Raw genomic sequence first — 21191 nt, 5'->3', positions numbered from 1 at the left:
TTTCTGTGGAATCTGAGAAAGGACATTTGGAAATGCTCTTTAGAATTTCCTGAAAAAGAAATAACCTCAAAAAGAAACCAGAAGGAAGCTTTTTGTGAAACTGTTCGGTGTCACGTGAATTTCCCTAACTCAGCTAAGATTCTCTTTCATTCAGCGGTGTCGTAACACTGATTTTGTTTATTCTGCGAGGGGATATTCAGGAGTGCTTTGAGGCTGACGGTGAGAAACGAAACGTCTTCAGATTGAGACTGAATAGAAGCTTTCTGTGGAGCTGCTTTGTGACGTTTGCATTCCCCTCACAGAAATATACCTTTTTTCTCCTGGAGGATTCTGAAATCCCTTCTGGAGAAGAAGCTACCAAGAGACATTCGGGAGTATAGGGAGGGCTATAATGAAAAAGGAAATATCCTCAGACCCAAACTGGAAAATGATTTCTGTGAAACTTTTTCGTGTTAGATATATTTATTCATCTCGCATAGTTAAACCTCTTCTTATATTACACGGTTTGGAAATTCCGTCATGCACGGATCCGAGAAGGGACATTCGGGAGCACATTCAGGCCTATGGTGAAAGAGGAGATATCTTCAGATGAAACTGGATAGAAGCTTTCTGCGAAACTGCTTTGTGATGTATGCATTCCACTCAGGGAGTTAGACCTCCTTTCTCACAGGGCAGCATTTGAACACTGTTCCTGTGAAACCGAAAAAGTGATATTTCAGAGTGCACTGAGAACTATGGCGAATAGTGAAATATACTGAATTAAATCGAGGAAGAATCGTTCCAAGATTCTGCTCTCTGATATGTGCATTCACTTCACAGAATTAATCCTTCTCCATGTTGCCCAGTTTCGACACTGTCTTTAAAGGATCCGTGAAGGGATATTTAGTGATGCCGGGAGGCTTGTGGTGAGCAAGGAAATGTCTTCCGATGAAATCTACAGAGAAAGATTCGTAGCAACTGCTTTGCAATGAGTGTATTCGTCTCATAGCGGTAAACCATTCTTTTGATTGAGCAGATTGAAATCACTGTTTTGGGGGAATCTGAGGAAGGACATTTGGGAACAATCCTTAGAATATGGAGAAAGAAATATCCTCAGGTAAAACTCAGAAGGAAGCTTTCTGTGAAACTGCTCTGTGTCATCTTAATTCCTCTCGCTGAGTTTAGCCTCTCTTGTAATTGAGCAGTTTTCTAACCCTGTATATGTTTCACGTGTGCTGGGATACTCGGAAACCCTTTGAGGCTAACATTGAAAAAGGAAATATGTTCAGACTGAAACAGTAGAGAAGCTTTCTGAGAAACTGCTTTGTGGCGTGTGCACTCCGCTCACAGTGTTATACCTCTCTTCACATACAGTGTCGGGGAAACCCTTTTGGAGAAACAGGTTTCAAATGATATTCGAGAGCATGTTGATGCCAATGGTGAAAAGGGAAAGAGCCAAAGACAAAAACTGTACAGAACCTTTCTAGGAAACAACTTTGTGATATGTGTAATCATCTCACATAGATAATGCTTTGTTTACATTATGCAGCTTGGAGACTGTCATGGACGGATCCATGAAAGAGCTTTCGGGAGCACATTCAGGACTATGGTGCTAAAGGAAGTATCTTCTGATAAAAACTGGAAAGAAGTTTTCTGTTAATCTGCTTTATCCCATGTTTATTCATCTCACATAGGTGAAGCTTTCTTTACCTTAGGCAACGTGGAAACTTCCTCGTGGATAGATCCATGAAATGATATTTGGGATCACATTCGAGTCTATGTTGAAATAGGAAATGTAGTCCGATAAAAACTGCAAAGAAACTTTCTGAGAATCTGCTTTGTGATGTGAGCATTCCACTCAGGGAGATAAAACTTTCTTCTCATAAGGCACAGTTTGAACACTGTTCTTGCAAAACCAAAAGAGTGATATTCAGAGCACATTGAAGACTATGGCAAAGAGTGAAATGTCGTACAATAAAAAGCAGAAAGAAGCACTCGAAGAAACTGCTCTCTGACATGTCCATTGTTTTCACAGGGTGAAAGCTGCCTCTACATTTCCCAGTTTGCAAGTCGGTCTTTGAGCACTCTGGGAAGGGATGAAAATTGGCAACGGGAGGACTGTGTCAAGCAAGGAAAAGTCTTCCATTGAAAAACGGAGAGAATATTTCCATCCAATTCTTTGATGATGTCTGTATTCATCTTATAGAGTTAAATCATTCTTTGAATTAAGCAGTTGGAAATCACTGTTTCTGTGGAATCTGAGAAAGGATATTTGGAAACGTTCTTTAGAATATACCGAAAAAGATAAAACCTGAGAGAGAAACCAGATGGAAGCTTTCTGTGAAATTCGGATTTTGAGGGTTCTGCGAAATGATAGTAAGTGGGAACCGGAGGCCTGTGTTGAGCAAGGAAATGTCTTCCATCATATATTTGAGAGAAGCCTTCTGCGCAAACCTTTTGTGAAGTTAGCATTCATCTCATGAAGTTAAATCATTCTTTGGATTGAGTAGTCTGAAATCACTGTTTCTGTGGAATCTGAGAAAGGACATTTGGAAACGTTCTTTAGAATATCCTGAAAAAGAAATAACCTCAGAGTGAAACCAGAGGGAAACTTTCTGTCAAACTGCTCTGTGTCAAGTGAATTCCGCTATGCAGTTAAGCTTCTCTTTTCATTGAGCAGTATCATAACACTGTTTTTGTTTAGTCTGTGAAGGGATATTCAGGAGCACTTTGTAGTTTATGGTGAGAAAGGGAACGTCTTCACATATAAACAGGAGAGAAGCTTTCGGAGGAGCTGCTTTGTGTCGTCTGCATTCCACTCACAGAATTCCAATCACAGAATGACGTGTGTGTTCCACTCATCTTTATTCTCCTAGAGGATTTCGGAATCTCTTTTGGAGAAAAAGCTACCAAGAGACAGTTGGGAGTATAGGGATGGCTATGGTGAAAATGGAAATATCCTCAGACAAAAACTGGAAAGAAGATTTTTGTGAAATTGCTTTGTGATAGATATATTTACTCATCTCGCATAGTTAAAACTTTTCTTCTATTATGCAGTTTGGAAAATCCATCATGCACGGATTCAAGAAGTGACATTCGGGAGCACACTCAGGCCTACGGTGAAGGAAGAGATATCTTCAGATAAAAAGTGGAGAGAATATTTCTGAGAAACGACTTTGTGATGTATGCGTTCCACTCAGGGAGATATACTTCTTCTCTCATAAGGCTGTGTTTGAACACTTTTCCTGTGAGACAGAAAAAATGATATTTCAGAGCGCATTGAGGACTATGGCGAATAGTGAAATATACTAAAATAAAATCGAGGAAGAAGCGTTCAAAGAATCTGCTCCCTGATATGTGCATTCACTTCACAGAGTTAATGCTTACCCTACATTGTCCAGTTTAAAAACACTGTCTTTGAAGGATCTGGGAAGGTATATTTAGTGACACATGGAGGCTGGTGGTGAGCAAGGAAACGTCTTCCAATGAAACCTGCAGAGAAACTTTCTGAGCAACGGCTTTGCGATGTGTGTATTCGTCTCATAGAGTTAAACTGTTCTTTTGATTGAACAGCTTGAAATCAATGTTTTTCTGGAATATGAGGGGGACATTTGGGAATGATTGTTAGAACATGGAGAAAGAAATATCCTCAGGGAAAATCCAGAAGGAAGATTTCTGTGAAACTGCTCTGTGTCGTGTTAATGGCTCTCACTCTGTTAAGCCCCTCTTTTCATTGAGCAGTTTTCTAAACCTGTGTATGCTTAGTGTGTGATGGGATATTCGGGAGCATCCCAAATTTTTTGAGGCTTACCGTGAAAGAGGAAATATGTTCAGACCAAAACTGGAGAGAAGCTTTCTGATGAACTGACTTGTGACGTGTGCATTCCACTCACAGTGTTACACTTCTCTTCTCTTACAGCGTCGGGGATACCCTTTTGGAGAAACAGGTACCAAGTGATATTCGGGAGCATGTTGGTACTGATGGTGAAAAGGGAAATAGCCTCAGACTAAAACTGGTAAAAGCTTTCAAGGAAACTACTCTGTGATATGTATAATCATCTCACATAGATAATGCTTTCTTTACATTATGCAGCTTGGCAACTCTCATGGAAAGATCCATGAAAGGATCTTCAGGAACACTTTGAGGACTATGGTGAAAAATGAAATATCTTCAGATAAAAAAGGGAAAGAAGCTTTCTGTGAATCTGCTTTTTGCTATGTTTATTTATCTCACATAGTTGAAACTTTCTTTACATTACACAGCTTGGAAATTTCCTCGTGGATGGATCCATGAAGGGATATTTGCAATCACATTCGGGCCTATAGTGTAATAGGAAATATAGTCAGATCAAAATGGGAGAGAAGCTTTCTGAGAAACTGCTTGGTGACGTGTGCATTCCACACAGGGAGTTATAATTTTCTTCTCATAAGGCACAATATGAACACTGTTCTTGTAAAACAGAAAGAGTGATATTCGGAGCTCATTGAAGACTATGGCAAAATTGAAATGTCCAATAAAAAAGAGCAAAAAGCACTCGAAGTAAGTCCTCTCTGACATGTCGACTTTTACACAGGGTTAAAGATTACTCTACATTTCCCAGTTTGAAAGTCAGTCTTTGAGGATTCTGGGAAGGTTAGTAAGTTGCAACCAGAGGCCTGTGTCGAGCAAGGAAAAGCCTTCAATCTAATATTTGAGAGAAGCTTTCCGCGCAACTCTTGTGATGTTTGTATTCATCTCATAGAGTTAAATCATTCTTTGGATTCAGTAGTTTGAAATCACTGTTTCTGTGGAATCTTAGAAAGGGCATTTGGAAACGCTCTTTAGAGTATCCTGAAAAAGGAATAACCTCAGAGAGAAATCAGAAGGAAGCTTTCTGTGAAACTGCTCTGTGTCACGTGAATTCCACTCACATTGTTAAGCTTCTCTTTCATTGAGCAGTAACGTAACACTGTTTCTGTTTAGTCTGCGAAGGATGTGCAGGAACGCTTTGAGGCTTACGGTGAGAAAGGAAACGTCTTCAGATAGAAACTGGGGAGAAGCTTTCTGAGGAGCTGCTTTGTGACGTGTGCATTCCACTCACAGAATTCCACTCACAGAATGACGTGTGCATTCCACTCACAGAATTACGTGTGCATTCCACTCACCTTTTTTCTCCTAGAGGATTCTGGAATCCCTTTTGGAGAAAAAGCTACCCAGAGACATTCGGGAGTATAGGGATGGCTATGGTGAAAAAGGAAATATCCTCAGACAAAAAGTGGAAAGAAGATTTCTGGGAAACTGCTTTGTGTTAGATATATTTATTCATTTAGCATAGTTATAAAATTTCTCTGATATTTCGCAGTTTGGAAACTCCTTCTTGGAGGGATACGCAAGGGGACATTGGAGAGCACATTCATGCCTAGGGTGAAAGGGGAGACGTCTTCAGATAAAATGTGGATAGAAGCTTTCTGAGAAAAGACTTTGTGATGCATGCATTGCACTCAGGGAGTTAAACCACTTTTCTCACAAGGCAGTGTTTGAACACTGTTCCTGTGAAACCAAAAAAGTGATATTTTGGAGTGCATTGAGGACTATGGTGAATAGTGAAATATACTGCAATAAAATCGAGGAAAGAGGGTTCCAAGAATCTCCACTCTGATAGGTTCATCCACTTCACAGAGTTAACGCTTTCTCTATGTTGCCCCGTTTCGAAACTCTGTCTTTGAAGGATTTGTGAAGGGATATTTAGTGACAACTGGAGGTTTGTGTTGAGGGAGGAAACGTCTTCCGAGGAAACCTGCACAGAAAATTTCTGAGCAACTGTTTTGTGATGTGTGTATTCATCTCATAGAGATAAACCATTGTTTGTATTGAACAGCTTGAAATCACTGTTTATGTGGAATCTGAGGAAGGACATTTGGGAAAGATCCTTAGAACATGGAGAAAGAAATATCCTCAGGGAAAATACAGAAGGAAGCTTTCTGTGAAACTGCTCTGTGTCATCTTAATGTCTCTCACTCAGATAAACCCCTCTTTTCATTGAGCAGTTTTCCAAACCTGTGTATGCTTAGCATGTGACTGGATATTCGGGAGCACTTTGAGGCTTAAGGTGAAAAAGGAAATATGTTCAGACCAAAACTGGAGAGAAGCTTTCTGCGGAACTACCCTGTGATGTCTGAATTACACTCACAGTGTTATATCTCTCTTCTCATACAGCATGGTGGAAACCCTTTTGGAGAAACAGGTACCATGTGGTATTCGGGAACATGCTGGTGTCGATGGTGAAAAGGGAAATAGCCTTAGACTAAAACAGGAAAAAGCTTTCCAGGAAACTACTCTGTGATATGTGTAATCATCCCAAATAGATAATGCTTTCTTTCCATTACGCAGCTTGGAAACTGTCATGGACCGTTCCTCAAAGGGACCTTCGGGAGGACTTTGAGGACTATGGTGAAAAACGAAATATCCTCAGAAAAAATCAGGAAATTAGCTTTTTGTGCATCTGCTTTTTGCTATGTTTATTCATCTCACATTGATGAAGTTTTCTTTACATTACACAGCTATGAAACTCCCTCGTGGATGGATCCACGAAGGGATATTTGGGATCACATTCGGGCCTGTAGTGAAATAGGAACTACAGTCAGGTCAAAACGGGAGAGAAGCTTTCTGAGCAATTGCTTTGTGATGTGTGAATTCCACTCAGGGAGTTATAGCTTTCTTCTCATAACGCACAATTTGAACACTGTTCCTGTAAAACCAAAAGAGTGATATTCGAGCACATTGAAGATTATGACAAAATTGAGATGTCCAATAAACAATGGAAAGAAACACTCGAAGAAACTGCTCTCTGACATGTCCACTTTTACACGGGGTTAAAGCTTACTCTACATTTCCCAGTTTGAAAGTCAGTCTTGACGGTTTTGTGAAGGGATAGTAAGTGGCAACCGGAGGCCTGTGTCGAGCAAGGAAACGTCTTCCATCAAATATTTGAGAGAAACTTTTTGTGCAACTCTTTTGTTAAGTTTGAGTTCATCTCATAGAGTTAAATCATTCTTTCAATTTGGCCATTTGAAATCACTGTTTCTGTGGAATCTGATAAAGGACATTTGGAAACGCTCTTTAGGATATGCTGAAAAAGACATAACCTCAGATCTCAAAAGATCCAACCTCAGAAGGAAGCTTTCTGTCAAACTGCTCTGTGTCACGTGAATTCCGCTCACACAGTTAAGCTTCTCTTTACATTGAGCAGTATAATAACACTGTTTTTGTTTAGTCTGTGAAGAGATATTCAGGAGTGCTATAAAGCTTATGGTGAAGCAGGAAACGTCTTCACATAAGAACTGGAGAGAAGCTTTCTGTGCAGCTGTTTTGTGAGTTGTGAATGACACTCACAGAATTCCACTCACAGAATGACATGTGCATTGCGCTCACAGAGTGACATGTGCATTGCACTCACCTTTCTTCTTCTGGTGAATTCCGGAAACCCTTTTGGAGAAAAACCTACCAAGAGACATTCGGGAGTATAGGGATGGCTATGGTGTAAAACAAAATATCCTCAGACAAAAACTGGAAAGAAGATTTCTCTGAAACTGCTATGTGTTAGAAATATTTATTCATCTCGCATAGTTAAAACTTTTCTTATATTACACAAGTTGGAAACTCTGTCATGCACAGATCCGTGAAGGGATATTCAGGAGCACATTCAGGCTTACAGTGAAAGAGGAGATATCTTCAGATAAAAAGTGGAGAGAAGCTTTCTTAGAAACGACTTTGTGATGTATGCATTCCACTCAGGGAGTTATACCTCATTTCCCCAAGGCAGTGTTTGAACACTGTTCCTGTGAAACCGAAAATTGATATTTTGGATCCCGTTGAGGACTATGGTGAATAGTGAAATGTACCAAAGTAAAATCGAGGAAGAAGGATTTCAAGAATCTGCTCTCTGATATGTGCATTCACTTCACATAGTTAATGCTTACTCTTTGCTGCCAAGGTTCGAAACTCTGTCTTTGAAGGATCTGTGAAGGGATATTTAGTGATGCCCGAAGGCTTGTGGTGAGCAAGGAAACGTCTTCCGATGAAAACTGCAGAGAAAGTTTCTGAGCAACTGTTTTGAGATGTGTGTATTCGTCTCATAGAGTTAAACCATTCTTTGGATTGAACACCTTGAAATCACTGTTTCTGTGGAATCTGATTCAGGACATTTGGGAACGATCCTGAAAACATGGAGAAAGAAATATCCTCAGGTAAAATCCAGAAGGAAGCTTTCTGTGAAACTGCTCTGTGTCATCTTAATGGCTCTCACTCAGTTAAGCCCTTACTTTCATTCAACAGTTTTATAATCCTGTGTATACTTAGCGTGTGATGGGATATTCGGGAGCCCTTTGAGGCTTACGGTGAAAAAGGAAATATGTTCAGACCAAAACTGGAGAGAAGCTTTATGAGGAACTGCCTTGTGATGTCTACATTCCACTCACAGTGTTATACCTCTCTTCTCATACAACGTCGGGGAAACCCTTTTGGAGGAACAGGTACCAAGTGATATTCGGGAGCATGTTGATGCCAATGGTGAAAAGGGAAATAGCCTCAGAGAAAAACTGGAAGTAAGTTTTCTAGGAAACTACTCTTTGATATGTGTAATCATCTCACATAGATAAATCTTTCCTTACAATACACAACTTGGAAACTGTCATGGATGGATCCAGGAAGAAACCTTCGGGAGCACATTCAGGATTATGGTGGAAAAGGAAATATCTTCAGATAAAAACTGGAAAGAAGCTTTCTGTGAATCTGCTTGGTGCTATGTTTATTCATCTCACAGAGATGAAGCTTTCTTTACATTATGCAGCTTGGAAACTCTCTCGTGGATGGATCTGCGAAGGGATATTTGGGATCACATTCGCGGCAACTTTTGAAATAGGAAATATAGTCAGATTAAAACTGGAAAGAAGCTTTATGAGAACCTGCTTGGTGATGTGTGCAATCCACTCAGGGAGTTGTAAACTTCTTCTCATAAGGCAAAGTTTAAACACTGTTCCTGTAAAACTAAGAGTGATATTTGGAGCACATTGAAGACTATGGCAAAAAGTGAAATGTCGTCGAATAAAAAACAGAAAGAAACACACGAAGAAACTATTCTCTGACACATCCATTCTTTTCACAGAACAAAAGCTTACACTGTATTTCCCACTTTGAAAGTCGGTGTTTGAGGGTTCTGCGATGTGATAGTAAGTGGCAACTGGAAGTCTGTGTCAATCAAGGAAATGTCGACCATCTAAAATTGGATAGAAACTTTCTGCGCAACTATTTTATGATATCTGAGTTCATCTCATAGAGTTAAATCATTCTTTGTGTTGAGCAGTTTGAAATCACTCTTTCCGTGGAATCTGAGACAGGTCATTTGGATGCACTCTTTAGAATATCCTAAAAAAGAAATAACCTCACAGAGAAACCAGAAGGAAGTTTTCTGTGAAAGTGCTCTGTGTCAGGTGAATTCTGCTCACACAGTTAAGCTTCTCTTTTCATTCAGCAGTATCATAACACTGTTTTTGTTTAGGCTGCGAAGGGATTTTCAGCAGGGCTTTGAGGCTGACGATGACAAAGGAAACCTCTTCAAATAGAAACTGGAGAGAAGGATTCTGAGGAGCTACTTTGTGACGTGTGCATTCCACTCACAGAATTCCACTCACAGAATGACGTGTGCATTCCACTCACCTTTCTTAACCTAGAGGATTCTGGAATCCCTTTTGGAGAAAAAGCTACCAAGAGACATTCGGGAGTGTAGGGATGGCTCTGGTAAAAAGGGAAATATCCTCAGACAAAATCTGGAAAGAAAATTTCTGTGAAACTGCTTTGTGTTAGATATATTTATTCATCTCGCATAGTTAAAACTTTTCTTATATTACGCAGCTTGAAAACTCCGTCTTGCACAGATCCGCAAAGAGACATTCAGGAGAACATTGAGTATACAGTGAAAGAGGAGATATCTTCAGATAAAAGTGGATAGAAGCTTTCTGAGAAACGACTTTGTGATGTAGTCATTCCACTCATTGAGATATACCTCTTTTTTCAAAAGGCAGTGTTTGAACACTGTTACTGTGAAATCAAAAAAGTGAGATTTCGGAGCACATTGAGGACTATGGCGAATCGTGAAATATACTGAAATAAAATTGAGGAAGAAGCGTTCCAAGAATCTGCACTCTGATATGTGCATTCACTTCACAGAGTTAATGCTTACTCTATGTTGCCCAGTTTCGAAACTCTGTCTTAGAAGGATCTGTGAAGGGCTATTTAGTGACGCCCAGAGGCTTGTGGTGATCAAGGAAACGTCTTCCGATTAAACCTGTAGAGAAACTTTCTGAGCAACTGCTTTGCGATGTGTGTATTTGTCTCATAGAGATAAACCTTTCTTTGGATTGAACAGCTTAAAATCACTGTTTTTGTGTAATCTGAGTAAGGACATTTGGGAACGATCCTTAGAACATGGAAAAAGAAATATCCTCAGGTAATATCCAGAAGGAAGCTTTCTGTGAAACTGCTCTGTGTTGTCTTAATGTCTCTCACTCAGGTAAGGCCTTCTTTTCATTGAGCAGGTTTTTAACACTGTGTATGCTTAGCGTGTGACAGGATATTCGGGAGCACTTTGAGACTTACGGTGAACAAGAAAATATGTTCAGAACACAACTGGAGAGAAGCTTTCCAAGGAACTGCCTTGTGACGTGTGCATTCCACTCACCGTGTTATACCTCTCTTCTCATACAGCATCGGGGAAACCCTTTTGGAGAAACAGGTACCAGGTGATATTCAGGAGCACGTTGGTGCTGATGGAAAAAGGGAAGTAGCCTGAGACTAAAACTGGAAAAAGCTTTCTAGGAAACTACTCTGTGATATGTTTAATGATTTCACATAGATAATGCTTTCTTTACATTACACAGCTTGGAAACTGTCATGGACGGATCCACGAAGGGACTTTCGGAAGCACTTTCAGGACTATGTTGAATATGGAAATATCTTCAGATCAGAAAGAGAAAGAAGCTTTCTTTGATTCTGCTTTTTGGTATGTTTATTCATCTCACATAGATGAAGCTGTCTTTACATTACAAATCTTGGAAACTCCCTGGTGGATGTATCTGCGAAGCGATATTTGGGATCACTTTTGGGCCTATAGTGAAATAGGAAATATAGTCAGATCAGAACGAGAGAGAAGCTTTCTGAGGAACTGGTCTGTGCCATGTGCATTCCACTCAGGGAGTTATAACTTTCTTCTCATTAGGCACAATTTGAACACTGTTCCTGTAAAACCAAAAGAATGATATTCACAGCATTTTGAAGACTATGGCAAAATTGAAATGTCCAATTAAAAAGAGAAAGAAGCACTCGAAAAAATTGCTCTCTGGCATGTATATTTTTACACAGGGTGAAAGCTTCCTCTACATTTCCCAGTTTGAAAGTCAGTCTTTGATGGTTCTGCGAAGGGATAGTAAGTGGCAACCAGCAGCCTGTTTTGAGCAAGGAAATTTCTTCCATTGAATATTTGAGAGAAGCTTCCTGCACAACTATTTTGTGAAGTTTGTGTTCATCTCATAGAGTAAAATCATTCTTTGGATTGAGTAGTTTTAAATCACTGTTTCTTTGGAATCTGTGAAAGGACATTTGGAAACGCTCTTCAAAATATCCTGAAAAAGAAATAACCTCAGGGAGAAACCAAAAGGAACCTTTCTGTGAAACTGCTCTGTGTCACGTGAATTCTGCTCACACACTTAATCTTCTTTTTTCATTGAGCAGTATCATAACACTGTTTTTGTTTAGTCTGTGAGGGGATATTCAAGAGTGTGCTGAGGCTTGCGGTGAGAAAGAAAACGTCTTCAGATAGAAACTGGAGAGAATCTTTCTGAGGAGCTGCTTTGTGACGTGTGCATACTCTCACTCCGATAAGACCCTCATTTCTTTGAGCAGTTTTATCAACCTGTGTGTGCTTAGCATGTGACGGGATATTCGGGAGCATTTTAAGGCTTATGGTGAAAAACGATGTAAGTTCAGACCAAAACTGGAGAGAAGCTTTCCGAGAACTGCCTTGTGATGTGTGCATTCCACTCACAGTGTTATACCTCTCTACTAATACAGCGTTGGGGAAACCCTTTTGGAGAAACAACTACCAAGTGATATTCCGGATCATGTTGGTGCCGATGGTGGAAAGGGAAATAGCCTCAGACTAAAACTGGAAAAAGCTTTCTAGGAAACCACTCTGTGATATGTGTAATCATCTCACATTGATAATACATTCTTAACCTTATGCAGCTTGCAAACTGTCATGGACGGCTCCACGAAGGGACCATTGGGAGCACTTTGAGGGCTATGGTGAAAAACGAAATATCTTCAGAAACAAACGGGAAAGAAGCTCTGTCAATCTGCTTTTAGCTATGCTTATTCAACTCACATAGATGAAGCTTTCTTTACATTACACAGCTTGGAAACTTCATCCTGGATGGATCCGCGAAGGGATATTTGGGAACACATTCTGGCCTATAGTGAAATAGGAAATAGAGTCACATCAAAATGAGAGAGAAGCTTTCTGAGAAAATGCTGGGTGACGTGTGCATTCCACTCAGGGAGTTATAACTTTCTTCTCATGAGGCACAATTTGAACACTGTTCCTGTAAGACCAAAAGAGTGATATTCGGAGCACATCAAAGACTATGACAAAATTGAAATGTTCAATAAATACAGAAAGAAGCACTCGAAGAAACTATTTTCTAACATGTCCTTTTTTACACAGGGTTAAAAATTACTCTACATTTCCCAGTTTGAAAGTCACTTTTTGAGGGTTCTGCGAAGGGATAGTAAGTAGCAAGCAGAGGCCTGTGTGGAGCAAGGAAATGTCTTCCATTGAATATTTGAGAGAAGCTTTCTGCGCAACTCTTCTGTGAAGCTTGTGTTCATTTCATAGAGTTAAATCATTCTTTGGATTGAGTAGCTTGAAATCACTGTTTCTGTGGAATCTGAGAAAGGACATTTGGAAACGCTCTTTGGAATATCCTGAAAAAGCAATAACCTCAGAGAGAAACCACTAGGAAGCTTTCTGTGAAACTGCTTTGTGTCACGTGAATTCCGCTCACACAGTTAAGCTTCCCTTTTCATTGAGCAGTATCATAACAATGTTTTTTCTTAGTCTGCGAAGGGATATTCGGGGTGCTTTGAGGCTTACAGTGAGAAAGGAAATATCTTCAGATAGAAACTGGAGAGAAGCTTTCTGAGGAGCTGCTTTGTGACGTGTGCATTCCACTCACAGAATTCCACTCAAAGAATGATGTGCGCATTCCACTCCCAGAATGACATGTGGATTCCACCCACCTTCCTTCTCCTACAGGATTCCGGAATTCCTTTTGGAGAAGAAGCTACCAAGAGACATTCGGGAGTATAGGGATGGCTATGGTGAAGAAGGAAATATCCTCAGACAAAAACTGGACAGAAGATTTCTGTGAAACTGCTTTGTGTTAGATATATTTATTCATCTTGCATAGTTAAAACTTGCCTGATATTATGCAGTTTGGAAACTCCTTCATGCAGGGATCCACAAGGGGATTTTTCGGAGCACATTCAGGCATACGGTGAAAGAGGAGATATCTTCAGATAAAAAGTGGAGAGAAGCTTTCTAAGAAACGACTTTGTGATGCATGCATTCCACTCAGGGAGTTAAATCGCTTCTCTCACAACAAAGTGTTTGAATAATGTTCCTGTGAAACCGAAAAAGTGATATTTTGGGGTGCTTTGAATCCTACGGTGAATAGTGAAATATACTGAAATAAAATAGAGGAGGAAGCGTTCCACGAATCTGCTCTCTTATATGTGCATTCACTTCACAGAGTTAATGCTTACTCTATGTTGCCCAGTTTCGAAACTCTCTCTTTGATTGTTCTGTGCAGGGATATTTAGTGACGTCTGGAGGCTTGTGATGAACAAGGAAACGTATTCCAATGAAACCTGCAGAGAACTGTTCTGAGCAACTGCTTTGCGATGTGTGTATTCATCTCATAGAGTTAAACCATTCTTTAGATTGAACAGCTTGAAATCACCATTTTGTGGAATCTGAGGAAGGACATTTGGGAATGATCCTTAGAACATGGAGGAAGAAATATCTTCAGGGAAAATCCAGAAGGAAGCTTTCTGTGAAACTTCTCTGTGTCGTCTTAATGACTCTCACTCAGTTAAGCCCCTCTTTTCATTGAGCAGTTTTCTAACCCTGTGCATGCTTAGCATCTGACGGAATATTCAGGAGCACTTTGAGGCTTATGATGAAAAAGGAAATATGTTCAGAACAAAACTGCAGAGAACTTTCTGAGGAACTGCCTTGGGACGTGTGCAGTCCACTCACAGTGGTAAAACTCTCTTCTCATACAGCATCGGGGAAACCCTTTTGGAGAAACAGCTACCAAGTGATATTCAGGAGCATGTTGATGTCGACTGCGAAAAGGAAAGTAGCGTCAGACTAAAACTGGAAAAAGCTTTCTAGGAAACTCCTCTGTGATATGTGTAATCATCTCACATAGATAATGCTTTCTTCACGTTATGCAGCTGGGAAACTGTCATGGACGGATCCATGAAAGGGACCTTCAGGAACACTTTAGGACTAGGGTGAAAAAAATATATCTTCAGATTAAAACGGGAAGGAATCTTTCTGTGAATCTGCTTTTTGCTATGTTTATTCATCTCACATAGATGAAGCTTTCTTTACATTACACACCTTGGAAACTCCCTCGTGGATTGATCGGTGAAGGGATATTTGGGATCACATTCAGACCTATAGTGAAATAGGAAATATAGTCAGATCAAAACGGGAGAGAAACTTTCAGAGGAACTGCTTGGTGACGTGTGCATTCCTCTCAGGAAGTTATAACTTTCTTCTCATAAGGCACAATTTGAACACTGTTCCTGGAAAATGAAAAGAGTGACATTTGGAGCACATTGGAGACTATGGCAAAATTGAAATGTCCAATAAAATCAGAAAGAAGCACTCGAAGAAACTGCTCTCTGACATGTCCATTCTTTTTCAGGGTTAAAGCTTACTCTACATTTCCCAGTTTGCAAATCGGCCTTTGTGGGTTCTACGAAGGTATAGTAAGTGGCACCTGCAGGCCTGTGTCGACCAAAGAAATGTCCTCCATCGAAAGTTGGAGAGAAGATTTCTACCAAGTCTTTTCTGAAGTTTGTGCTCACCCCATAGCGTTAAATCATTCTTTGGATTGAGTAGTTTGAAATCACTGTTTCTGTGGAATCTGAGAAAGGACACTTGGAAACGCTCTTTAGAATATCTGAAAAAGAAATAAACTCAGAGAGAAACCACAAGGAAGCTTGCTGTGAAAGTGCTCTGTGTCACGTGAATTCTGCTCACACAGTTAAGCTTCTCTTTTCATTGAGCAGTATCATAACTCTGTTTTTCTTTAGTCTGAGAAGGGATATTCAGGAGCGCTTTGAGGCTTACGGTGAGAAAGAAAACATCTCCAGATAAAAACTGGTGAGAAGCTTTCTGAGGAGTTGCTTTGTGACGTGGGCATTCCACTCACAGAATTCCACTCACAGAATGACGTGTGCATACCACTCACAGAATGAGGTGTGCATTCCACTCATCTTTCTTCTCCTAGAGGATTCCAAAATCCCTTTTAGAGAAGTAGCTATCAAGAGACATTTAGGAGTATGGGGATGGCTATGGTGAAAAAGGAAATATCCTGAGACAAAAACTGGAAACATGATTTCTGTGAAACTGCTTTGTGTTAGATATAATTAGTCATCTCACATACTTAAAACTTTTCTTATATTATGCAGTTTGGAAACTCCGTCATGCATGGATCCACGGAGGGACATTCGGGAGCACGTTCCGGCCTACGGTGAAAGAAGAGGTATCTTCAGATGAAAAGTGGAGAGAAGCTTTCTGAGAAAAGACTTTGTGTTCTATGCATTCCACTCAGGGTGTTATACCTCTTTTCTCACAAGGCAGTGTTTGAACACTGTTCCTGTGAAACCGAAAAAGTGATATTTCGGAGCACATTGAGGACTATGATGAATAGTGAAATATACTGAAATAAAATCGAGGAAGAAACGTTCCAAGAATCTCCTCTCTGATATGTGCATTCACTTCACAGAGTTAATGCTTATTCTATTTTGCCCTGTTTCAAAACTCTGTCTTTGAAAGATCTGTAAAGGGATATTTATTGACGACCGGAGGCTTTTGGTGAACAAGGAAACGTCTTCCGATGAAACCTGCCGAGAACCGTTCTGAGCAACTGCTTTGCGATGTGTGTATTTGTCTCATACAGTTAAACCGTACCTTGGGTTGAACAGCTCGAAATCACTGTTATTGTGGAATCTGAGGAAGGACATTTGGGAACGATACTTAGAACATGGAGAAAGAAATATCCTCAGGTAAAATCCAGAAAGAACCTTTCTGTGAAACTGCTCTGTGTCGTCTTAATGGCTCTCACTAAGGTAAGCCCCTCTTTTCATTTTGTAGTTTTCTAACCCTGTGTATGCTTAGCGTGTGACGGGATATTCGGGAGCACTTTGAGGCTTAAGGTGAAAAAGGAAATATGTTCAGACCAAAACGGGAGAGAAGCTTTCCGAAGAACTGCCTTGTTATGTGTGCATTCCACTCACAGTGTTATACCTCTCTTCTCATACAGTGTCGGGGAATCCCTTTTGTAGAAACAGGTACCAAGTGGTATTCGGGAACATTTTTGTGCCGATGGTGAAAAGTTAAATAGCCTCTGACTAAAACTGAAAAAAGCTTTCTAGGAAACTACTCTGTGATATGTGTAATCATCTCACATAGATAAAGCTTCCTTTACGTTATGCAGTTTGGAAACTGTCATGGACGGATCCACGAAGGGACCCTCGGGAGCACTGTGAGGACTATGGTGAAAAACAAAATATCTTCATATCAGAACGGGAAAGAATCTTTCTGTGAATATGTTTTTTGCTATGTTTATTCATCTCACATAGATGAAGCTTTCCTTACATTACAAATCTTGGAATCTGCCTCATGGATAAAACCACGAAGGTATATTTGGGATCACATCCGGGCCCATAGGGAAATAGGAAATACAGTCACATCATAACGGGAGAGAAGCTTTTGAGAAACTGCTTGGTGATGTGTGCATTCCACTCAGAGAGTTATGACTTTCTTCTCATAAGGCACAATATGAATGCTCTTCCTGTAAATCCAAAAGTGTAATATTCGGAGCACATTCAAGACTATGACAAAATTGAAATTTGCAATAAAAAACAGGAAGAAGCACTCGAAGAAACTGCTCTCTAACATGTCCATTTTTACACAGGGTTAAAGCTTACTCTACATTTCCCGGTTTGAAAGTCGGTCTTTGAGAGTTCTGGGAAGGGATAGTAAGTGGCCACCGGAGGCCTGTGTCAAACAAGGAAATGTCTTCCATCGAATATTTGAGAGAAGCTTTCTGCACAACTCTTTTGTGATGTTTGCGTTCATCTCATAGAGTTAAATGATTTTTTGGATATAGTAGTATGGTATCACTGTTTCTGTGGAATCTGAGAAAGGACATTTGGAAAAGGTCTTTATAATCTCCTCAAAAAGAAAAAACCTCAGAGAGAAACCAGAAGGAAGCATCTGTCAAACTGCACTGTGTCAGGTGATTTCCGCTCACACAGTTAAGCTTCACTTTACATTGTGCAGCACATAACACTGTTATCATTTAGTCTGCAAAGGAATATTCTGGAGCACTTTGAGGCTTACGGTGAGAAAGGTAAGGTCTTCAGATATAAACTGGAGAGAAGTTTTCTGAGGAGCTGTTTTCTGACGTGTGCATTCCATTCCCAGAATTCCACTCACAGAATGACGTGTGCATTACACTCACCTTTCTTCTCCTAGAGGATTCCGGAATCCCTTTTGGAGAAAAAGCTACCAAGAGACATTAGGGAGTATAGGGATGGCTATGGTGCAAAAGGAAATATCCTCCGACAAAAACTGGACAGAAGATTTCTCTGAAACTGCTTTGTGTTAGATATATTTATTCATGTCGCATAGTTAAAACTTTTCTTATATTACGTAGTTTGGAAACTCCATCATGCACGGATCCACGAAGGGACAGTCGGGAGGACATTCAGGCCACCATGGAAGAGGAGATATCTTCAGATAAAAAGTGGAGAGAAGCTTTCTGAGAGACGACTTTGTGATGTATGCATTGCACTCAGGGAGTTATACCTCTTCTCTCACACGGTAGTGTTTGAACACTGTTCCTGTGAAACCGAAAATGTGATATTTCAGAACTCATTGAAGACTATGGCGAATAGTGAAATATACTGAAATAAAATCGAGGAGGGAGCATTCCAAGTATCTGCTTTCTTATATGTGCATTCACTTCACAGAGTTAATGTTTCCTCTATGTTGCCCATTTCAAAACTCTGCCTTTGAAGTATCTGTGAAGGGATATTTAGTGACGCCCGGAGGCTTGTGGTGAGCAAGCAAACACCTTTTGATGAAATCTACAGAGAAACGTTCTGAGCAACAGCTTTGTGATGTGTGTATTTTTCTCATGGAATTAAACCGTTCTTTGTTTTGAGCAGATTGAAAACACTGTTTTTGTGGAATCTGAGGAAGAACATTTGGGAACGATCCTTAGAATATGTACAAAGAAATATCCTCAGGGAAAATCTAGAAGGAAGCCTTCTGTGAAACTGTTCTTTGTCGTCTTAATGCCTCTCACTGAGTTAAGCCCCGCTTTTCATTGAGCAGTTTTCTAACCCTGTGTATGCTTAGCATGTGACGGGATATTCGGGAGCATTTTGAGGCTTACGATGAAAAAGGAAATATGTTCAGACAAAAACTGGACAGAAGCTTTTCGAGGAACTGCATTGTGACGTGTGCATTCCATTCACAGTGATATACCTCTGTTCACATACAGCTTCGGGGAAACCTTTTTGGAGAAACAGGTACAAGTGATATTCGGGAGCATGTTGATGCCAATGGTGAAAAGCAAAAAAGCCTCAGACAAAAACTGGAAAGAAGCTTCCTAGGAAACTGCTCTGTGATATATGTAATCATCTGACATAGATTAAGCTTTCTTTACATTACGCAGCTTGGAAAATGTTATTTTCGGATCCAAGAAGGGACCTTCGGGAGCACATTCAGGGCTACGTTGAAATAGGAAATATCTTCAGATAAAAACTGGAAAGAAGCTTTCTGTGAATCTGCTTTTTGCTATATTTTTTCATCTCACATAGTTGAAGCTTCCTTAACATTACGCAGCTTGGAAACTCACTCCTGGATGCAGCAGCTAAGGGATATTTGGGATCACATTCGGGCCTATGGTGAAATAGGAAATATAGTCAGATAAAAACTGGAGAGAAGCTTTCGGAGAAACTACTTGGTGATGTGTGCATTCCAGTCAAGGAGATATAACTTTCTTCTCATAAGGCACAGTTTGAACAATGTTCCTGGAAAACTAAAAGAGTGATATTCGGAGCACATTGAAGACTATGGCAAAAATTGAAATGTCGTCCAATAAAAAACTGAAAGAAGCACTCGAAAAACTGCTCTCTGTCCTGTCCATTATTTTCACAGTGTTAAAGCTTACTCTATATTTCCAGGTATGAATGTCGGTCTTTGAGGGTTCTCTGAAGGTGTAGTAAGTGGCAACCGTGGCATGTGTCCAGCAAGGAAATATCTTCCATTGAAAATTAGTGAGAAACTTTCTGCACAACTCTTTTGTGATGTTTGTATTCATCTCGTAGAGTTAAATCATTCTTTGGATTGAGCAGTTTGAAATCATTGTTTCTGTGGAATCTGAGAAAGGACATTTGGAAACGATTTTTATAATATCCTGAAAAAGGAATAACCTCAAAGAGAACCCAGAAGGAAGCTTTCTGTGAATCTGCTCTGTGTCACTTGAATTCCGCTTACAAAGTTAAGCTGCTCCTTTCATTGAGCAGTATCATAACACTGATTTTGTTTAGGGTGCAACGGGATCTTCAGCAATGCTTTGAAGCTGAAGATGAGAAAGGAAACGTCTTCAGATAGAAACTGGAGAAAAGTTTTCTGAGGAGCTGCTTTGTGACGTGTGTATTCCACTCACAGAAATGTACCTTTCTTCTCAGAGATTTGCGGAAGCCCTTTTGGAGAAAAGGCCACCAAGAGACATTCGGGAGTATAGGGACGGCTATGGTGAAAAAGGAAATATCCTCAGAAAAAAACTGAAAAGAAGATTTCTGTGAAACTGCTTTGTGTTAGATATATTTACTCATCTCGCATAGTTAAAACTTTACTTATATTACGCAGTTTGTAAACTCCGACCTTCACGGACACACGAAGAGACATTCGGGAGCACATTCAGGCCTACGGTGAAAGAGGAGATATCTTCAGATGAAAACTGGATAGAAGCTTTCTGAGAAACGACTTTGTGATGTATGCATTCCACTCAGGTAATTATACCTACTTTTTCACAAGGCAATGTTTGAACACTGTTCCTGTGAAATCGAAAATGTGATATTTCCGAGCACACAGAGGACTATGGTGAAAGGTGAAATATACTGAAATGTAATCAATGAAGAAACGTTCCAAGAATCTACTCTCTGATCGGTGCATTCACTTCAGAGAGTTAATGCTTACTCTATGCAGCCCAGTTTCAAAACTCTGTCTTTGAAGAATCTGTGAGGGATATTTAGCGATGCCCAAAGGCTTCTAGTGAGCGAGGAATCATATTCCGATGAAAACTGCAGAGACACTTTGTGAGCAACTGCTTTGCAATGTTTGTATTCATCTCATAGAATTAAACTATTTTTTGTTTAGAGCAGCTTGAAATCACTGTTTTTGTGGAATCTGAGGAAGGACATTTGGGAATGATCCTTAGGATATGGGGAAAGCATTATCCTGAGATAAAATCCAGAAAGAAACTTTCTGTGAAACCGCACTCAGTCATCTTAATTCCTCTCGCTCAGTTTTGCCTCAGTTTTCCTTGAGCAGTTTTCTAACCCTGTGTATGTTTAGCGTGTGAAGGGATATGTGGGAGCACTTTGAGGTTAACAATGAGAAAGGAAATACGTTCAGAGAGAAACTGGGGAAAAGATTTCCGAGTAACTGCTTTGTGATGTGTGCATTCCACTGACAGTGTTATACCTCTCTTCTTGTACAGCTTTGGAGGAAACCGTTTGGAGAAAAAGGTACCAAGTGATATTCGGGAGCGTGTTGATGCTGATGGTGAAAAGGGAAATAGCC

This window comes from Piliocolobus tephrosceles, chromosome 7, assembly GCF_002776525.5.
Source record: "Piliocolobus tephrosceles isolate RC106 chromosome 7, ASM277652v3, whole genome shotgun sequence".
NCBI lineage: Eukaryota > Metazoa > Chordata > Mammalia > Primates > Cercopithecidae > Piliocolobus > Piliocolobus tephrosceles.
This window is presented reverse-complemented; position numbering follows the sequence as displayed.